Below are 19,979 nucleotides of genomic sequence, written 5' to 3'. Positions count from 1 at the left end.
GAGGCTGATGGTATTCAGCGCCTCCATCGTGGCAGCGTGTTGTGACAATAACAGGGAACTACACTGAGGGTCTTTAGGCTCAGGTTTGTCATGTCAATTTTACGTGTATTGTGTTATCATTCTTTTGCACGGTGAAGGCCATATTGCCCTGTATGCTACTGTAATAAATTCGTGTGTTACGATATTTCAGTGCTATTCCTTGTCCACATATGTAGTTAAGACCTTTTACTTTCGTCTGTATATGTCACATTTTCCAACCGGACTGGTATCTTCAAGAAAAAAAATAGTTGCCATGACTTTTGCCCCAACCTACGTATATATATATATATATATTTAACGCAACCAATTCCCTATGTGTCACCAAGTATCACATAGGGCTTGCAGAAATAAGTATGAAACACAATACAGAAAGTAAATAGTAAAGTAAAAACTTATGAAAGATTACAATAATTTATGAAGCATTTACAAAATTTCTCAAACGCACTTCTCTCGGAAATAAACTGATGAAAATCTGGAGACCAGTTGTTAATATTAATATTTTTAAATGCAGTTTTAAGATCTTTTTTCACTCTACAATTCGGAACACAGAGGAAACACGAAGCTCATGTTCAACATCTTCTTCGCATCGACGCTGCAATCACAAAAGTTCCCTGGATCCAACTGAAATTTGTTCAGATAACTTTAAAAGCTTCTATGGCCAATAAGGAATTGGTTCGTTTTATAACTCGTAAAAAAATGATGACATCTCAATCTCATTTTGATGGAAGAAAAATATCTCCTAGTTAAGCTCATGTTCAGTATATAACGAGAGGAAAGTCCAGTACGAGAGGAAAGTATGCTAACAATTAGTCCAAACGAAAGATGACAATACGTATAGATAAAAAAATAATATTTTTTTTTGTCTATATGTTAGGTAGGTTATTTGAATAGCGGCAAAGCACGCTAGCGCTAGCTGCCTAACGGGCTGGTCCCTTCGTGGAGGATTTTCTAAAAGAAATTGGCTTGTATTTACTTCTCTCATAGGGAAAACCTCAAAAACCAGATACAGTACAAAGTCCGTAATCCGGACGTCCCTTATACGGAATGATCTATAATCCGGATCTCAAAGCCATAAACTTACGCTTGCGCGTAATGCGTTTACTTATGCGCAAAAAGCGTTTACGCAAGCGCTTTTAATGCGCGCGTCCGCTACGCATGCGCGTAAAGCGTTTACACATGCGCTCTTCCAATAGTGAAGAAAGTGACAGAGAGGTTATTGTAAACAAAAAAATTTCGATTGACAAGTTAGTCGGTATTCTCGACACAGCAATTACAGGATTTGAACAGTGGAACTTTGTAACTGAACAAGAAATTATGTCTTTTTATAGTAGAGAGAATTAAAGAAAAAGTATTAGCGCAAAAAACGAAGCGACTTAAACAACTTACATTGATAAGAATGTTTAATAAAATAAACAAATAAATATTAAGCTTTTTTTTTTTGTAAATTTTGATACCCTTTAGATCCTAATTGCTCTTTATTTCATAAATTACGGTTTCATATTTTTCATTGTATAAGTTCTGCACGACATCTTACTAGATTTAAATTGATGATCTATAATCCGGAAAAATCCCTAATCTGGAATTGCCGAAGTCCCGACGAGTCCGGATTACGGACTTTGTACTGTATGTATCTTATCCGTTTTCTTTAACTCCCAGTTTTCAGCGATCTTAATCACTCAGCGACTGGTGTGACCTTGTAGGAGACTGCTGCTTCAGACAGACGATTACGTAACGACTGGGCGAAGTCGACAGAAGGAAGGCCGCTTTTAATTGGACTATTTTTTATTATTATTATTTTTTCTTTAACTGCGAACTAAGCGGGGAATTCCCTTTTCACTCAGTTATATGTATGCACTTGTTACAGAAATGTAACGTTTTCCGCTTATGCGAGATATCTATATTAATAATCCCTGCTGTAATTATTTAATTTTTAACCTGCACGTTGTAGCCCTGAGAGTTGCAACAGACTTCTTGTCTCTGCGGAAAACAAACACATCAATGTAAAATATAAAATAAGGTAAAAAAGCAATCTTATACTGACGTTGATTTTGAATAAAATTCAATGAAGACAAACTGGCCGAAGGCTAAAATTGTATTGTTTAACCCACGGAGTATAAAGTCATTATACTTCGCGGTTTAATCGAAAACGATTTAAGGAATTTTTTTTATACATATAGGCAGCGTCTAGATATAGCTCCGAAATTTTTAAATAAGTGTTTCAGTAAATGTTTTCAACTCTCTAAAAACGTTTAATGCACATTTCTTCTGCAGTGTCTCATCAATCAAACTTCGCTTCTTCGAAACTTCAAATATCTTGTTCGCTGTTCACTAAAAGACATCTGTCTACTTTGTCTGTCTATACATATAATTTGAATTTGGCAACAAGAGTATAAAACAGGGCGTGGTCTATGTTGCTCGTAGAAACGTCAACAAACAAATATAAGCGTATTTTGATGTTTAGAAGTTTTTTCGATTTAGCTTTGTATACTCTTAAATCCGTATCTGAATTTATTGGAAGAATGAGATAATATTTTCTCGTTTGCTGTGTATTCTTTTATTAAAATTCTTATTCTGTCAGTGATTTGAAAATGAAAACTGCCTTTTTTTTATTATATTGCGCAGGTAAGTTGTAATTTTAGTAGAAAATTATATGCATATATATATGTTTTATAGGGCATATCTTTTTTTAAAATTTTACTTTCAGAGGACTTGCATAAATATTGCCTGTTAATTGTATGTTTTTTCAAAAGTTCTGATTTCATGTGTAAAAACTGTAGGAAAAACCATGTGCTTGTAAAATTGCAGTTTTCGGTATTCTGTAGAAAAATTGTAATAAAATGATGAAGTCAGAAACTTTTGTTAATTTATCTTTTAAATATTTATAGACCTTAATGGTTTTTGAGTTATGTCATCATTTTCATTTGATGTTTCATATGTGAAATATTCATTAAATTGTATATTCAGAGCAACAACATTTTGCATTCAAAGCACTTTTTCTTTATATCTTTATTTTGCATGACTAATTGTATTTTATTCTTATTATTATGTACTTGTTAGGTTTTCTGGCTCTTATTAAAGCTCAGAGTTATGTTCCTACTGCTGCATACCCTGGAGTTGACAGGTAAATATTTTTTCTTGCATGACACATGAAATTCATTATTTTGGTTAATATTAAATATTTATTTTATTTATAATGGGTAATTTTACCATTTCCTGTAACTATGTTATATTGCTTTTTTTTTTTTTTTTTTTTTTTTTTTAGTATGAAATCTCTATATTACTTGTAAATAAAAATTTTGTTAAAGGGACCACATAAAAAAAAGCCTTAATAAGCAGTAGAATACAGAATTATCTTTAATAGTAGACTTGTATAGAATTATTTGTTAATAATAATTTTTAAACAGTATTTCTAGACTAAATTTAAACTAAGATAATGATTATACATCTTTTTTTTTTTTTTTTTCTTAAAATTATATGTCAGATTTTTTGTAAGTATGAAAAATAAAGACATAATAGATCTTGCTCATTGGAAGAATGTTTTCTTTATGCCACATTGCTTTTAGTTTTTCTATATTAGTTCATTTTCCTGTAACTGAAAGAAGGATTTTTGTAGTTAACGAATTATATTTATGAAAAGTCAAGCATGAAAATGCTACTTAGTGTTTGTTTTGTGCGATGATGCTAAAAAAATGAAAATTTAATTGTGAAAGAATGCACAGATTTATGAATGATTTAAAAAATTGTTAATGAATATGTAGATGTAATACAGATTTAAAGGAAAGTTTGATTGAAAAGAACTGCAGAGTAGAGAAAATGCTCAGTCTAAGTAGTCAAGCATACTGTCCTAATTTACCCTTCACATCAAGCAAAAGAAATAGTATATTTTAACTCTTGATACATGACCAGGCAGACATAACAATTATGGATGTAGTGATCTGATGAATATAAATATAATGAAATGAATAAATAATGATGAAATGCTCACAGGTGATTTCCTTCCTTTTCTATATACTTGTTACCTTCTACTTCTGAACCACTAGTGACTGAGTTTAACACAATTTCATTATCTCTATGATTTCTAAGAATTTGAACGTGCTGACAGTCTTGAGGATTTTCAAGGGTTAAACTGCCCTGTATATGTATAATTTCTGTTTATATCTGTTATAGATTTATATGTAATTTAAATTTTTAGAATTAATTCATTATTTCATCCTATTTCGTGATTTGGTAGATTCTTTTCAAAAAAATTATATGTAATTAAAATTTTTAGAATTAATTCATTATTTCATCTTATTTCGTTATTTGGTAGATTCTTTTCAAAAGGGCTGATCAAGTTCAAAATTGTTTTTCTATTTAAATTTATAGTAATTATTAAATCATTAAATTCATAAGCAGCAGATTAAAAAAGTGTTTATTAGGAGAATAGGAAAGCATAAACATGCACTGATCATTACTGTCTGTCTATGGTAAGAACAGCTCTCGCCAGTTTGTCTGCAGCTGTCTGTTGCCGTAGAAACGAGCCCTAATTTTTTTCGTAGGAGTGTCTTGAAGACTTACTTCTGAGTTTGCCACCTTGGCACATTTAAAGATGATTTGGCGATATACACATTTTTTTTTAATTTTAAGTAAAATGCTCGTTGACCCTTTGTGTCGACCCGGACATCCAATTTCTGAAAAGAAAATTTGATGGCGTAGATAAAGTTTTTGCAGTCAAGAAACGGTCTTTCATTTTGCCATGTGAGGTACAAGTCACTGAATTTTCCATCCCTCTAGATGTACAATGAGTAAAAATATATCAGAATAACTTGTAGGGAAATAAATTTGAAAATCCGTGCTTATTTTTCAAGAAAAATTTTAATTTTTACATTTAAAAAAAAAATTGTGCTATTAATTTGCTTCTTTTTTGTTTATTTGTTTGCTTGCAAAATCATAGGTGACATCTCAAAAATCTACTTGATTGCCCCATTCTCTGTAATATAGTATAGACGCACTTCATAAATGTAAAATAAATTAAATTTTTATGGTTCTCCCTTCTAGCTAATCTGCTGTGAACATTCAAAGCGATTTCTTCAGTCTTTAAATGACGTTCTGCTATGTTTTTATTTCAAAATTTTCTGTTAATTTATTGCTTGTGCCTTAATAATGACTAAAAATTTCATCATTAAATGTATATGGAATCATCTTGAAAGTAAAAGCGTTTATTTACATACCCATGCTCTCAATAAATACTTTTTGAGAACATTTCTTCTTTTCTCATACCTTCAAACTAAACCAAAAGCTGGTCAATTTAATGGCGGAAGCGAAGGTGAATTAAAATCAAACCAGGGTTAAATGCCTAAGAGGAGAGATGCCTTCGTGGAGGGCTTGCTAAGGGAAACTGGCTGTGTGCCCAAAACCGTATCATGCTGCCAACATTTCTTAAAAGTTAAATTGCTGTCAGTCCATGTTTCATTGATGTAAATGATGTGGTGTTCACTTGCCCTGAGTTTCCTCATTTCACGTAAATAATTGTTCCTCCAAAATACAATGTGAGGTCTTTCGATAATAATTTTTTTTTTTTTGTTAATGCATTTTTTCCAGCGAAAATTCATTGAATGCAAAACTTTGCACAAAGAGTCTTTTTGCCACAGGAAGTCTATTTTTTGCCTCAAGATGGGCAGTAATTTCCGCACAGATGGCACTTTCTTTTCTTTGATGTAAAAGTCTTGTATTGTCTGCCCTATAATGCATTTGTCAAAATCGTCAATTTTGCACTTATGATTAGCAGGGCTTTTACATTTCTTTCCAGCTGTATTCAGAAGTTTATTTTCACCCATTGTTGATACTTCACGCTTAATTTTTTTAATTGTATACTCCAATACTCCAGTAGCTTGCGATGTTCTCTTCAAAACTTAAGGAAGAGGAACTATTAAAGAGATTGCCGAAGCTTCAGAAGCGCAAAATTCTGCAACATTATACCCGATTTGATGTGCCTGATACTTTAAAGGTTGACCTTTCTTAAACTGGAAGGGCATTTTAAAAAATCAGCAAAGCACTACGAAAATCAAGCTAAATAGAAGCAAATTTGAACAAATACCAGTACAAAAGATAAAACAGCGAGAATAAAAATAGCTAATAGTAATAATATAAGGCTTAAGAAAAGATGCGTGCAGCTGGAATAAAACCGAAAAGACGAATGATAAACTCTTTTCCCTTGAGCCAACAGTCGCCAAAAACAAAATAACAATAAAGCAACCCTTGGTTCGTCCCTATTTGAAATATACTAGCCCTGTTGCTATAGTGACCGCCACCCGCCAGACACCATGGCGGAAGCTGTTCTTACTGTAGACAGACAGTAGATTCTATTGAAGTTTAAAGCTAGCATTGGCACACTGCAGAAAGTATATACATTCATATTTACATGGCAATGCTCTGGCAGACAAGCTAAAAAAAAACATTAATTGTTACATCTCAGGGAATGAGAAATTAAGTATAAAGAACAGCAAGTAAGTTGTGTTCTACAGGTTCATGGATTTGAAACAATTGACGGCAACACTTAATGAAGAATCAGAACACAATTTATTCACCAGATTTACACAGGAGAGTTCCAAAGACATGTTTATAGTCATCGCAAAACTACGACAAACATGCTGAAACAATCAGCAACATAGCCTTCAAGCTATCAGGCTCTAACGGCAAAGCCCTAAAGTACAGCTTCCGATTCAGTCGATTGTTCTTGAGCTAATCTCTGAGCTCAAGACACTATTACTGAATTCAATATACTACTGATACTCCACGATAAACTGCTTCTTCATGTATAAGCAGGGTATTCATAGCTTCTGACCAGCCTTCGAGAACATTTTGGGGAAAACTGGTAAGGATTCTTTCTAGAATGTTCACGCTCCATCTATGGAATATTGCCAAATGGGAGATTTTGTCAAAAATCTGGCAGCCCTGTCTTTCCTTGCCACTTTCTGGCAACCCTAACCCCACTTTGCAAGGAAAGTTATCTTACCGCAGCTGGGTATTTTATAACAATTTATTTATATTGCCACTTATTTTTTACTCTCTTATCGTATGTTTCATAGAAATGCTTTACTTTCACAAAACAGAGGAAATTTGCATTGTAAATAAAAACTGCAGAAATCTTTTGTAGATGAGTATTTAATAAATAATAATATTAAAAAAATTGCATATACGGTGATTCCAAAGGTCTTGCGTGAATTTTAGAGGCAGAATGAAATGCAGAAACAAATCATTTTTACACAGAAGCATATAAGTGCAAATGTAATATGCTAAAAGGTGTTTGTAAGAAATTTGGTGTATCAGTAGAAAGTAATTTTTTTGTGGAGTTTTCATGGTGTAGAAGTAGAATGTATCATTACAGTAGTATTTTTATACACTTACTGTGAATTATATGAAGAATACAAAATACGTAATGTTGGTACGCTCTGATTATTCGCATCTATCCTAACGAAAAGTCATCAGCAATTGGCGATTAATTTTTTCCCAAACTAAGGGGAAAAAAGTGTGATAGGCAGTTTATAAATAGAAAATTTGTGCATCTATATGATGTAAATAAAATGTTACATTTTATTTGTTCATAAATAGTTAGTGGTTTCTCTGTAAATAATTACAGTACAATGTCTGAAATCCAAATGTCCAATATCCGAAATCTTAACTTTTGGACCATCAGCAACCGTTTTTTATAGAATTTTTTTGGTGTGCTTTATGCATGCACATTTGATATTTTTTCATAATAAAATGTGGGGAGTATCGATTTTCAAAATTTCACATTAGCACTAAATAAAATAAAGAAAGACTGAAGAAACAATAATTTATTAGCATAAATCTATATGACCTTATAGGGGTCCATTAGGCCAAAAGATTACATTTTGTGCTGTTTGAATCAAGAATAATTTATTTGTTATTCAGAAATCCAAAATCTTTAGAATTTAGGGAAGACAGTGTGATGCAAAATTTAGAGATGGTAAAATTTTTAGAATGTAGGGAGGTGCTTGGTAGCAGAATTTAGAACCTGTGATGAGTGTACTGGGCCATAGAATGTCTAGAGCCCATCTTGGATAAGCCTTAAATATGTGGAATTTATTCAGGGCTCGAAACTTTAAAGTTTGAAGGTTTTTTTAGATATCTCGGACAAAAAGGAAAATTTCCATATTAATTGGATTTGTAAAAAAAAAAAAAAAAAAAAAAAAAAATGTATGGAGAAGTGATAATAGAATAAAATGATATAACAGTTTTTAATTGCAATAATAGGGTTCCGATCATCAGTCAACGAAGGGAAGGCAAAATATCTGGTATGGTTTCAAATCGAGAAAATATTGCTTCTAACAGTGAAGAAAATGACAGAGAGGTAGTTTAGAATGAAATAATTTCAATTGACAATTTAGTGGGAATTCTTTACATGACAATCGGAGGACTTCGTTAGCATGTTGTAGAACTTTTTAACTGAACAAGAAAGTATTTCTCTTTATGAAATTAAAAAGAACATATTGGCACAAAATATGAAGCAACGTAAACAACTTATACTCAAAGAAATGTTAAACAAACACATTTTTGCAATTTTTAGTCCAAAGGAGCAATTTGCCAGAAAAAACTATTAATTTCATTTTGGCATTTTGCATTCATTCATTATAAATGTTGATTCACTTTTCAAATTGTTGCCACCAAATATTAGAGTCCTGTATTATATTTAAAGAAATTAAATAATGAAAAATCTGCATAAACGTATGTATGTTTCTCGTATTGTGATAAAACAAAGGTATACCTAGAGCCATCAAATTTTGAATAACGTACTTTTCCACCCAAATATGGGCATCTGGAAGCCCAAATTTGGAATTTGTTTTATTATCTATTTCATATTTTGTAAAACTTTAATGAATTTTTGATTAACAAACTCAACGATTTAAAAGCGAGCAGTGGCAACACTGTACAAGGGGGTGACATTTTTATCTCCGGCATGCGAGACTGCCTATCGGAAATTCAAGAGATATACCCATTTAAAAATTATTGTGTGATATTGCTGTTGAACTGAATTTTATGGTTTAAGTGCGAAGAACATGATACTTAATAAATAAAGGTAACACACAAAAACTTTAAAAAAAAGCCCCTTTGAGCATAATGTAAAATCTGAAAGCTTTCAGATTGTATTTATTTATTTTGTATGTGTTCTTTGATTTGCTTAAGGTCAGTTTCTACATTTAATCTTATTAGATTTAAACTGGTAATATAATATCGAAAAAATCAGAATTCCATAGTCGCTAATGTCTCAGTGAATCCTGATTTCGTACTTTGCACTGTATTTTGTATCATTTGTGCAAAATAGTTACATTCTTTAGCAAGTTCATCTCTTTCTAATTTCTTTTATTATATTCCTTTATTATTAAGGTTGAATATTTTGTAACATTAGACTTTAAAGTTTCAGTTTTCCTCGATAAAGGATGTCTGAGAACAAAATAGATTTAACAATCAGCAGTATTTAAAAAACATTATTTCTGTTGATGGGAGTTTTGTTATGCAGTGCTATTACCTGTCCTGATTTTAGTTTTGAATTGCAACAAATTAATTATTATTTTTAAAAATTGTAAATTATTAATTCATTTCAAAAGTGTAGTGAGATATCCCAAATGATATTGTTAGATTTCTACAGCAGGCTAAGTGATTATTGTGAGTTTTCTAGTAAATATTAAGTCACCAGATAATAATGAAATATTTGGCTGTTGAATACATTTATTTGACAGTTAATATTTCACGTTATCAAAATTTAGATTTTTCTAATTTTTTGAATATTGAGCAGCTATAATAGTTCAATATTTTAATATATATTTTGATCGGTATAAAATATTAACTTTTCTTTTTTCAGGTCAAAAGTAAGTAGAGGATCTGGAACTGGTAAGTAATATTTATTTACTTTATTCTCAATTAATTTTCTTATTATCTTTTAATACTGTAGCTTTCTTTGTTTATTCTTACAGAGTAGTACACATAGTTTAATGAATTGTGAGTCTATTTTACTGTCTCTATGGCAACAAGCTATCAACTTAAAAAAGAAATTAAACTGCTGTTTTAAACAATTGATTTATTTTATCTTGAATAAAACTGGAACTGAAAAATATTGTAATTAAACTTTTAACTAGTATACCAAAAGGCAGGAATGAATTTTGTTTCTCAAAATTTACTTTATGTGAGGTGTAATGCTTTTCTGGCAAAAATTTAAGTAGATAGCTATGCTGTATCTCAGTTTTTGTCTCAGATTTCTTCATTTTTAGTTATAATGGAATATTAATTAAATTTAATTCATAAAAATTCAAAGTTAAATTGATACATTAATAAAAATTAAATTAATAACAATTAATAAAAATTCAAATTTAAATTGGTTTGCTGTTGGGACCAGATTCAGAAGTATGTACATGATACATGAACACAAACAAATACACATATGTACATATGTGTACAAACATGCATTCACACACACATACATACATACATACGTGCATTTCTGAATCCGGTCAAGGTGAAAGGAAAGGAGAGGAAGAGAAATATTATATAAAGTAAATATTTTGTTGACTGATGATGTGCTTCCTTGGTGTCTTGGACAGAAATATAGAGGATATGAGTGTGTAACTCATTTCATTTTGAATTTCAATTCTAAATTGAGCCAGTATCTAACTACAAATTAAATGCGATTAATAAGGCTTTTACTATAAGGACTTGATAATAATTCTTTTCCCCCAGTTTCAAATTTATAGGCATGTGTCACATGCATAGCTTGCTCTGATATACTCTGATAAATACAGCATTTGCCGAAACTCCTGCAATAACGGTTTCCCTAAATTACTATTGGTTTCCCCCTCTTGCAATAAGGGTCTTTCTTTACTTAGTCATTATGTTCTGTACATGAGCAGTTGAATTATACTACTAACAGTGTGCTGGAATTTAAATTTTGGACTTTTTAATGTTCTTTAGAAAATTTTCTGTATTATGATTTTTATTTTTTATGCCAGGAAAATCATTGCAAGTGCTATTTTTAATGATCTATCTTATGAACAAGCTTGCTCATTGTGCAAATATAAACAAATTAGCTGGCAAGGTGTGCTTAATGTTCAACTCAGCATCTGAAAACTGATAAATTCTTTCTTGATGCTAACCACATATATTCAAAATAAATTTAAAAGACAGTAGAATATGTCAAAGAGGAGAAGACAGTAGAATATGTCAAAGAGGAGAAGACAGTAGAATATGTCAAAGAGGGGAAGACAGTAGAATATGTCAGAGAGGAGAAGACAGTAGAATATGCCAAAGAGGAGAAGACAGTAGAATATATCACCTACAAAAAAAATTTGCAAAAATTCAATAACTATGTTTACTATAAAACAGGAGCAAACAGAATACACTCATGAGCATACAGAAAATGCTAACTAGCTTCAATTATAAAATATATTTGCTTTTTAAAATCAAATTTTATTTAGTGTATTTTTGTTAAAAAGTTTATGTATATATATTTATATATATAAAATCGGCAAAAAATTTGTCATGATAAATTAAAAAAAATTAAATTGTGTTTGTTTGACTGCAGATTACTGGTGTTCTTGGATTATGTATAACTGTAGATAATATTGCATCCATAAAATATAATTACTTGTACTAGATTTGTAACTGGTACAAATGCAATCTTGTTATTGTCTTTGATAAGGCATTATTTATAAGCATTCAGTATTTTTGAATCACTCTTTTCATGTTGTTAACATGATGTTTATCAATTTTTTTTTATATCCAGAATTGACAAATAAAAATGCATAGATTTCTCATGATTTTATGGCTTGGTTTCAAGAATTTAAGTGTGAAAATTTAATGTAGAACTCATAAGCTTGATGGGATATAACTGACAAACAAATAATCGTTCACAATAGATTTGTATTGTTACAAAATGTACAGGCGCGGTAAGATGGCTTCCCCGCAAAGCAGTTTTAGGATTATCATAAAATAGCAAGGAGGGCAGGGTTGCCACATTTGGTGAGAAATCACCCATTTGGCGATATACCATGGACGGTTGGAGAACCTTCTGGAACGAATTCTTACCGGTCTAGCCCAGAATGTTCTCGAACACAGGCCGAAAGCTATATAAACCCTGCTGGTCCGCAGTCAGCTAGTGTGTCTCAGAGAATGTGCGACTCTTATCGAGTGAGTGTGTCTCATCTAGCGATTCAATCCCTGCGGAGGTGATCGCATTGACAGCTGGCCAGCGAGTGCCGAGTGGGTCGTCAAGTACGCCGAAAGTCTCGTAGAGTATCGCGGTTATTGCATCGTCGAGAGAGCATGTTGAGCTCCGAAAACGACTGAACCGAGAGTCAGGAGCTGTGCTCTGTGTTTTGCAGGAAGCTGTCTCCACCGTAATAGCCTGATAACCTGAAGGCTGTGTCGCTGATCGTGTCAGCATGTTTATAGTAGATCTTCAACGACTGTAAAACGTGTTTTGGAGCTGTCCTGACAATACTGGTGAATAAAGTGTGTTTCGATACTTCATAAAGTGTCGTCGTTATTCACTTCAAATCTACACGAACCCCATACGAACGTGAAGGAAGAAAATAACGCAACAACTGGTGTCAAGAAGAAAAGGAAAAATGTAACAACTGGTGTCAGAAGTGAGATTTGCGAGTGAATGCCAGTGACCCGTCTGCAGAGGTCACTGGAGACCATGCAGCCATGAGAGAAGAAACGAAAACTTTGATGGACTTCTTAGCCGAAATCATAGCCGGACAGAAGGAGTTGAAAGCCGGATATGCTAAGATAAAAGGCTGGATATGCTGAGTTAAAAGACGGATGTGCTGAGATAAAAGCCAGATGTGCTGAGATAAAAGTCAGATATGAAGAGATGACAGCTGATATGAAAACTGGACGAGAAGAGATAAAAGCCGGCCGAGAACAGGTGCGAAAGCAACTCCCACAGATGAAAGTGGAGCTTGCGGAAGAAACTGGAGCCATAATAGAAAATGCGGAAATGACAGAAGTGGTGTCTGAAGAATGAAAGGATGAAGAAATAAAGAAGTAGCTAATGAATTGCCTGAGAAAGATCAAGAAATGACGGAGGAAACATTTAATGGGATTAAAGGAAAAGAGCGAAAACATGAAGAAATAAAAGACGGGAAAGAAGATATTGAATCTCATGTGCCTGAAGTAGAGATAGAACAAAGTGAAAATGCGACTGTCAAGATCGTCGAAAGTGATAGTGAAATGATGAAGTTGCAAGCAGCAAGTGTTGAATCATCTGAAAGTGCATGTGATGCAGAGATGGGAGAAGCTGATGTACAGCTTAAGCAGTGCGCTCCAGTATGGCAAGAAAATTTACTCACTTTGCAAATTATGTGTGCGTCTCATAGTGAAGAATCGGGTTCCATTCATGACTCTAATGCAAACATTGGAACTGGTTTTCAGGAAATAGAGTTAAATAAGCATGTACCAATTGCTGAAAATACCAAGGTGAACTGTATGCATGCTGCGAATGAACTATAGAGTGGTGAACAAACTGTTTCCGATCTTCCTGTGGATGAAAAGTCTGAAGGGACTGAATCTCCAGACTGTGATATGCAAAACAGAAATACATCTGAGAACTGCAGTGGAAAAGTGTTTGACCTGGGTATATTTTAATGAAAAGACAGAGACTGAAATTAGACTTTAATTTGATATTAGATTTAATTAGAGATTAGATTTAATTTTAGATTTTAATTGAGACTTTAATTTGTATAATTTAAAATTTTTATGCATTTAATTTGTGTATACGACTTGTACATACTGTAAATATCTGTTTCTTTAGTTATGTTATTTATTTATACCTTATGTTTGTTTCATTACGTTTTGTTTGTATCGAATTAGGCTTCTGACCAAGGGTTGTACTGCCCGGGACTTGCAGTTCTTGGGAGGGGGCAGGGTAAGATGGCTTCCCTGCAAAGCAGTTTTAGGGTTACCATAAGATAGCAGGGAGGGCAGGGTTGCCACATTTGGCAAGAAATCTCCCATTTGGCGACAAAATCGGCGATATACCATGGACGGTTGGAGAACCTTCTGGAACGAATTCTTACTGGTTTAGCCCAGAATGTCCTCGAACACAGGCCGAAAGCTATATAAACCCTGCTAGTTCACAGTCAGTTAGTGTGCGTCTCTCATCGAGTGAGTGTGTCTTGTCTAGCGAGTCAATCCCTGCGGAGGCGATCGCGTTGACAGCCGGCCAGCGATGCCGAGTAAGTCGTTGAGTGCACCGAAAGTCTCGTAGAGTATTGCAGTTAGTGCATCGTCGAGAGAGCGTGTTGAGCTCCGGAAACGACTGAACTGAGATTCAGGAGCTGTGCTCTGTGTGCCGTCGAGTGCATTGATAAGAGTTAAGCTGCATTTCTTTCCTTCCTGGAAATCATACTGATTAAGATAGCAAAAATTCTAATTTTTGTAAGGATTAAGTGATGGTATTATATAAGGTGTGGGATTTTTTAGTAACACTGTTAAATAAGGTATTGCTATAAGTAATGGTACTTTTTTTTTCCTATTAATATGGTTTTAAATTTTGTTGTTCCTTGTATAGTTAGGTTTCCAGTTGTATAATTTATTTTGATGCATTCTGGCATATTAATTTTATACTGGTTTTTTACATATATTAATAATCAATTTTTATTTTAGGAGTCATTTCAGTTGGTTATGCTTTTATTGTCCTTGCTGCATTTGCTTTATTTGTGATCTTGATTGGATTAATGGTTCGGTACCTGAGGGGAAAAGGAATCAGAAATGAAGAAAAGACTTTATTTCTTCTTCCATATTAATCGGAAAAACCACTGAAGAATGTATTGTTATGTTGTTTGGTAATATAAAAATATTTCTAATATGTGATATTTTAATTTCAAGAACATTAGGCTTAACTAAAAAATATTTTAAATAGAAAAATCATTAATTGTTCAAATATACATTTTAAGAACTGATGCAATGTAACAAAATTAATGTTTTATAATTCTATAAAAATATGAATTAATATAAGTGTGTAGTTATCTTTCTTACCCAAAAAATGTATGTTATATTAGTATATTTCTTCTCAGTGTGTAAAATGTAATAGTATTGACATTTTGGCATAATTTAAAATTTAAATGAACATAAAATTCTTAAGGTGGCTATGTGTAATAAATTAGCTGGAACACAGATTCTACAATTGAAACAGGAATACACATAAGAAGATAAAGTGAAGCTAAAGGGTATTAATGTCAGTAATTGTTTATTAGAAGTTCCATATTTCAATGCTGTCATGTAATTTTAAGGCATACAATTTGTTTTAAATTTATAAATTAATAGTAATCAAAAGTAATTTAATCATAAAATGTGCTTTTAAAGAATAAATATCTATAGGTGGTCACTATCAAAATCTGATGCTCACTTATGAACAGATAAGTTTTATTAATGGTATTATTATTAATAATAAAGTTATAAACTAAATATTTAATAAATATGATTTGTAAGAGAGTTGATATTTAAAAATTCGATCTTTCTTAGACACTAACTGCATATTTTAGCGTAAAACCAAACCTCATGTTTCATTTCCAATGAGTGTGTCATACCTACTTTTCTGACAACTAGATATAGATTTTTCAAAATTCTGTCATGCATGCATTGCTGAAAGTAATAAACAAAATAAAAAAGTAGAACACAGGATTACTTTTCAAAGTTAATGCCATCATTAAGTTTATTTTGATGTAATTTGACCCATCACTCATATTTCTAAATTACGTTCAGGTCACAAAATAACCTTTTAATTCTGATTCTTTTCTTGGTTGTATAATTTAACTACTTTTAATCTGTAATAGGAGGTGGAAATAGACTTAGAATTTCTTAAATTTGACCTTTTACTGTACTTGATGTAAATTTGTGTAACCTTGTTTCTTTTCCTCTGTTAATTATAATATTTTTATTATTATATCACAGTGATTTTTATAATTTGCAAATGAATATCGGACGTCAAATACTGTTTTTATAGTAATTTAAAAATTTGTAAATTTTGAGAACATTTTTTAAGGTAAATTGCATGATTACTGTAAATTTAAAATTAATCATTAACATTTTAACTACTTTCTCAAAACAATTATGACATTCACAAGACTGTATGCTTTGAAGAATAAGATGAAATTTCATATCTAATAGTCAGTAATAAAGTATTTCTCAAAAGATTAAAAAAAGGAAGTGAGGTGGCTGGTATCAATAAATTCTTAGGAATAATGTAAAAATTGCATATATTTAGTATACAGTATGTAAAAGGTGCTAGATATGTTTTCACTACAGCTTTTAATGCAGACTGATGCTTAAACACATGCTCGCACAAAGGGAGAGGAAATTGTCTAAACAAGAAAATGAAACAAAGCACATTTTATGAACTTTGTCAGGATTTACTGACAATTATTGCTATCAGTAGCCAAGGATTTTTTTTTTCATGTATGGGTTATTGGTATGCTTCATTGTTGAAGAATGTATAAGGTTATATATTAAGATATACATGTTATATATCAAGACATTTATTGGTGGTTCTGGGCAATATTGTGCATTTTAGTGTAGCTATGATGGATATGGAATACAATAATATTGTGTAGATAGTTGTGCAGATTTGCAAAAATATGAACTAAAGTTTATTTATTAATTTAATTTCTTGTTTAGTTTTGATGTTAAACAGCTTTATTAATCTCCCACAAAGTATTTTTTATATGCAAATAGTTGTATACTCGTATTATACATGATGCGTCTTAATTTACTAGGCATTTAGATCCTGGGGAAAAAAAATAAAATAAAATAAATAAATAAATAAATAAATAAATAAAATAAAATAACTTCCTATTTACATTCCTTCTGAGCAAGAGCTGTACAAAATAAAATATATAATTACATTTAAAAAATTGCCTCTTGAAAATCTGCAATGTTTAGACAGAAGCAAGTTGATTTGTTAGTAACCATTGGCATGAGTTAACATATGTATCTTCACTGAGATTGGTTGAAAAAATGCAGTCCTTAAATGTACTAAAAATGTCATACTGTGTGTGTAATGTACTGTAAATGTCATACTGCGTATGAGTGGCATTGGAAAACAAGAATATTTAAAAAATATTTTTACAGTAAATATAGTTAAATAAATACCTGCAGGCATTGCTTTAAGAAACAGTTTTGCATGAATGTATTTTATTGATAATAGTTCTGCACTAAGTAAGGCCTAAACTATCTTGGAGAGAAATATCTGATAATTTTTTTTATTAAATACATAATTTTTATTATTATGATATCGTTTTAGAATTTGTTTCAATTCGTATTTGAAGTTAAAAGTAAAGAAAAAAGTAATGTAATCATTTAAATATCTTAATTTTATTTTTACATTAATAATTCTGTTTTCATTTGAACAAATGGTTTGTTATAAAAAATTGCAATATACAGAGTACTTTTATATCTTATTAAATGCTGTGAGCAGTATTAATTAAATTTATTGTAAATTTAGTATTCCATTTGTATATGAGGCTAAAGGAAAGTCTATGTATGCTTCATTTATTCGGAATGAACAGTCTCAGAACTGAATGTTGTTATGACTTTCTTTGGATTAGTGGATATGCCTGATCAAATAAGTTACTGGAGCATTTCATGACAGAAAATTAAGAAAGTTTTTAAATTTGTCTCTACAACTAAGCAAGATAGAAGAAAATAGTTGTTAATTAGAAAGTTGTGTGACATCATCTGATTACTATGAATCAATATCTAGATGTGCACATTTGTATAATTATTTTACTGTATTCATTTGAAATGCAGAAGTCTACCAGATCAAAGGCTTTGTTCTTCTATTTGTGCAGTAAAGCACAGCGCTTACAGTATATGAGATACAAATTACTCGTAGCTTTTGATGGCACATGCTACTTGTCTAATTAATATTATGAGGTGAAAATGTGTTATGGCAACTGTAATTATAATTCCAGGATGCTCCTAGGCGGCATGCCTAGTGTTTTGTAACACACTTAAAATGTGTGTTAATGTGCTTTTAGTATACTAAGTTGAGCATGTTATCAATGAACAAGGCGCATCACTGCATGTGAAAATTTTGAGCAAGTGGAGTATTCATCACATATGACAAAAGTGACACCAGCTATTGGAGATATAATAATCATATTTATATAAAAGCACTGCCTGTAATTGATTTGTATTTGATGACGTAATTCCACATTTCTACATTTTTGGATCCTTATTCATAGTAATTTAATGCTGTTGCACCATTTCAATAAATACCCATTTCCATTTAACTTACTTAATCCTTTGACTACTAATGGGACATATATGTCCCACTAAAAATTTAAAAATTACTACTGGGTTAAAAAGTACTTAGAATCTCATGAATGTTGGGAATGAAAGCTCCTGAATCTTCCAATACTTGGAAAGTCAAGATGCCGCTGAATTCATTGAACACAGAGAAGAGAACAATATGAGTTACTCAATGTGTAATGTTGGGTTATGAAACAGATGCTTTACCCTGTAACCATACAATGTAAAATCTGTTTCATATAGTAAAGTTTTACAGAATGATAGGTGTGCTTATAATAAGTGGATCGCTATGTGTGGGACATATATATCCCACCAGCCTTTGTCAAAAAAATCCCAAATGCTAAATTTATCTTATTTATTATATTTTATTCACCTGGATAGAAAATAGGGTTAAAAAATGGTTTTTCTTTAAAATTCGTAGTCAAAGAGTTAACAAAGTTACGTTAGATCTGATAATTTCCCTCTTCTGATTTAGATTTGATTATTTTCCTCAACTATACTCATTTTTATTCTATTCGGCGTACATACTTTGTATTAAAATATATTCTGAGATTGTTCATTTCAAAATAAAAGGGAACCAGACAGACTTTCCTGTGGCCCTGAAATGTATTCTTGTGCAGGGATATTATATATTTTAAGTTTATGTAGTACACGAGTACTTTCAATATAGTATATAGTTTTATACATGTTTATTTCTAAGTAACAGTGTTAAGTTTGTAATGTGCGACTGTTGGTTTATTATTAAGATTGAAGTCTGAATGAAAGTTATCATTATTGTAACATCTGTTATTTAACTTTGTTCTGCTCCGTCCATATTTTTTTACATAAATATTTTTAGAAAGGAGGAGGGTTTTTTATTATGAAAATTTTATTGCATAAATGAGTGATAAATTTTTTAATGTTATGTATTTTTGTTACTACACCTTTTTTGTGTACATACAATGTATTTGAATAAATATATTTAGAATATGCATTTTGTAATTAATTTTGCATTCATAGTCTTTTACTTTAAAGTAAATTTTTTTATTCACTTGAATTTCCTAAGAACTAGAGAATAGTGTAAGAAATTTTAAGAAAGTTTAACTCAATTTTTTTTTCTTTTTTTAAAAGGATGACAATAGCACAGCAGTGCTTATGAATTAGGTGGAGCATTTAAAAAAAAAAAATGCAACTGCTTTTACAGAGATAGTTTGAGGTACATAACGATAGAGTGCCAAATAAAAGAAACATATTTCATTGGAGCTTTCCCCTCCTCCTTGAATATTGAGCAGTAGGATTTGGCATTAGCATTTTGCCACCTGGTGCAATCTCTGAATCTCCTAAAGTCTGCTGAATGGTGCTTGACTAAATTCTAAAAATGGTTTCGACCTAAATTATACTGCTCAATGCTTCTTTTAATTCTAAAAAAATTACAATCCCTAAATTTTACTGCTTGGTGGTTCTCTTAAATTTTTAACTTTTGCTGCCAGTGCAGTTGCACCACCTCTGGCACTGGCTTGTTTAGCTCCTTTTTATCTCATATGACCATTGTTGTAGCTGGAGCTGTTTTTGAGGAAATGTAAGCTTCATTTGTCCACCAAAACCTTAGTGCTGTGCTCAAACCGCACAGAATCACGATTGTTTGCTTCCCC

General features: G+C 31.6%; 1 long non-coding RNA gene across 1 annotated transcript; it reads left to right on the top strand.

Annotated features, from left to right (window-relative positions):
* The first annotated feature begins 2,425 nt into the window (after positions 1-2,425).
* Positions 2,426-19,319, top strand: LOC146993736 (uncharacterized). The gene is made up of 4 exons (XR_015038271.1): positions 2,426-2,661; positions 3,097-3,160; positions 9,902-9,930; positions 14,704-19,319. It is a non-coding gene; the product is annotated as an uncharacterized LOC146993736 (long non-coding RNA).
* Positions 19,320-19,979: the final 660 nt, after the last annotated feature.

The sequence above is a fragment of the Stegodyphus dumicola genome, chromosome 12 (assembly GCF_044657685.1).
Source record: "Stegodyphus dumicola isolate Sdum_Otavi_A_Nest chromosome 12, ASM4465768v1".
Taxonomy (NCBI): Eukaryota; Metazoa; Arthropoda; class Arachnida; order Araneae; family Eresidae; genus Stegodyphus; species Stegodyphus dumicola.
Note: the sequence above shows the minus strand (reverse complement) of the source record. Positions and strands in the feature narration are given on the sequence as shown.